Source organism: Penaeus monodon, chromosome 10 (assembly GCF_015228065.2).
Source record: "Penaeus monodon isolate SGIC_2016 chromosome 10, NSTDA_Pmon_1, whole genome shotgun sequence".
Taxonomy (NCBI): domain Eukaryota; kingdom Metazoa; phylum Arthropoda; class Malacostraca; order Decapoda; family Penaeidae; genus Penaeus; species Penaeus monodon.
Window position 1 is genome coordinate 18973747 of NC_051395.1, and position 2500 is coordinate 18976246.

Below are 2500 nucleotides of genomic sequence, written 5' to 3' on the forward strand. Positions count from 1 at the left end.
CAGCGCTGCAGTAGGAGGTCTGCGAAGGGCATGGATCAGCAAAGGTCATGCCCCGTTGCCTCCCGAGGTGATGGGATAATGTGCCGTGGGATGCCCCTCCTTCCCTCCCCCGGTCTCAAGAAGGCGGAGAACAGGAAAAGGGAAACGCGACCGCGTGACCTTGAGGGAGGTTTGCTCACCGCGAGACAATAAGCGGCCTAGCCATCTCGTGGCCCGGGAGCCCATCAGGGCCAACAGACCCAAGCCCAGGCGAGTCATCCGCGTGCGAGTGACCAGATGCGAATGGGAGTGTTTGGCCCTCGATCCACCGGGAAACCAGAGAGGTTGCTCCCATAAACACAAAGGAAGATCAGCTCACGAAATCTTTTGCTCTCTGTTCGCTGGTTTATCATCATTTTTAAATGGGGAATGCGTTATGGCGTATATTGCACGTACCGGATCTACCATTTCATTATTTTGTGTAATGGCAAGAAATCCAGGACATTTCAGGAAAAAGATTGAGCACTCCGACACATTCTATCCGGAGATAAGATTAGGTCGTCATTTAAGGGAAGGGAAGATAAGGAGCGACACTATCACCTGATGGATCGCTCCTTGGAAGTCGTAGGGCCGTGAATCCCAGCAGTCCTCTCCTGTGTGGAGAAAGCGGCGCGGTCAGAGGAGCGCCTTCTTCCTCGCCGTGTCACGTGATCGAGCCCAATCTTGGCCGATGTCACATTGGAGGGCCACGGGGCGGGGAATGAATGGGCTCTCTCGAGGGAAGCGGGAGGCGAAAGCGTCCATCGATTTCATCTCCAGATGATTGCTATCTGGTCGAGATGTGGAAATGAATGCCGACTTCCACGTGCCGTACAGGAAATGCTGCTGTGTATGCAAGATGTCGAGTTTCTTTTTCTGTTTACCTGCTGCGTGACTCACCGGATCTAATGCACGTGGTTTTAAAAATAACCATGCTGCTTTACCCACCACAGCTGCATCTACCAGGCATGGCTTGCATTGCAAGTGCTGTTTAAACATTACTTCACATTCCCTCTCCATCCTCCTCCCCCATCCCCGCCCCTCCCTTCACCGCCCCCTCCTTTCCCCACCTTCCCCTCCCCGACCCCTCCCTTCCCCGCTCTTCTCTCCCCAGCCCTCTCCCTTCCCTGCACCTTCGTCTCCCGTGCCCCCCCCCTCTACTCGCTGCTTCTCTTCCCTTATCTCCTTCCAGTGCCTCAACGTATGCCTGGCTGTTTCGCCTTGGCACAGCAGCCAGTGCAAGCTTGCGGTGGAGAGTTATCCGGTTTCCGTCGAATAACAATGGCAACAATACAACTTCCGTAGGCAAGGAAAAGGTCATGTTGTGTGTGGTGGTCGGAGTGTTGGTGTGATACCCTAAACTTCACAAGAATAGGGCCACGCAATCTCTTTCCCCCTCCTTCTCTCCCTTCCTTTTCCCCTTATTTCCCCCCTTTCTCCCCATCTCCCTCTCTTCTATCCTTCCTCTTCTCTTATCTTTCCCTTTCCCCTTCCCCTCCTTCCATCCCTCTCTTCCTTCTCCTTTCCCCTCCTTCCATCCCTCTCTTCCTTCTCCTTTCCCCTCCCTTCCCCTTTCCCCTCCCTTCCTCCCCTTTCCTCCCTGTTTCTTATACTTTCTCTTCTCTCGTCTTCAACTTTTCCCCTCTTTCCCTCTCTCCTTTCCTTCCTCTTCTCATCTCCCCCCTTCCCTTGCAATTCACGGATCAGGATTACATTGCTTTAGTGTAGAAAGGTCTCGGCACACCTCTGTTATTTGCTGGGATTCTGAAAGTTAGAATCGTGATTTGTAGAAGGGGATGGGGAGAGGGAGCGAGAACAGGCAGGTGTTCGGCCTATTTCGATTCTCTCTCTCTCTCTCTCTCTCTCTCTCTCTCTCTCTCTCTCTCTCTCTCTCTCTCTCTCTCTCTCTCTCTCTCTCTCTCTCTCTCTCTCTCTCTCTCTCTCTCTCTCTCTCTCTCTCTCTCTCTCTCTCTCTCTCTCTCTCTCTCTCTCTCTCTCTCTCTCTCTCTCTCTCTCTCTCTCTTTCTCTCTGTCTGTCTCCTCCCCTCCCTCACTTCTTCCCTCTTCCTCCTCCCCTCCCTCACTTCTTCCTTCCTCCTCCTCCCCTCCCTCCCTTCTTCCCCTTCTTCCTCCTCCCCTCCCTCCCTTCTTCCCCTTCCTTCCTTCTTCCCCGTCCTCCCCCTTCCTCCCTTCTTCCTTTCCTTCCCCAAATAAAATCTCTCCCTACTTGTACGCAAAAAGTTTGACAGGACTTCCCAGACTCTGGCTTTAGCGACCGAACTACGGAAAGGGATGTGTGCATATCGACGGAGGAAACACCTGTCATCAAGTTAACTGATGTGGACAACTGTTCGTATACACTGAGTTCCAATAAATATAAACAGCTTTGCTTAGAAGTGCTCTTACGGTTCATTTTAATGCAAGAAAAATCCTGATAGAGTGAACGGCGACAGATAGATACATATGAGGTGGTGGAGATGAC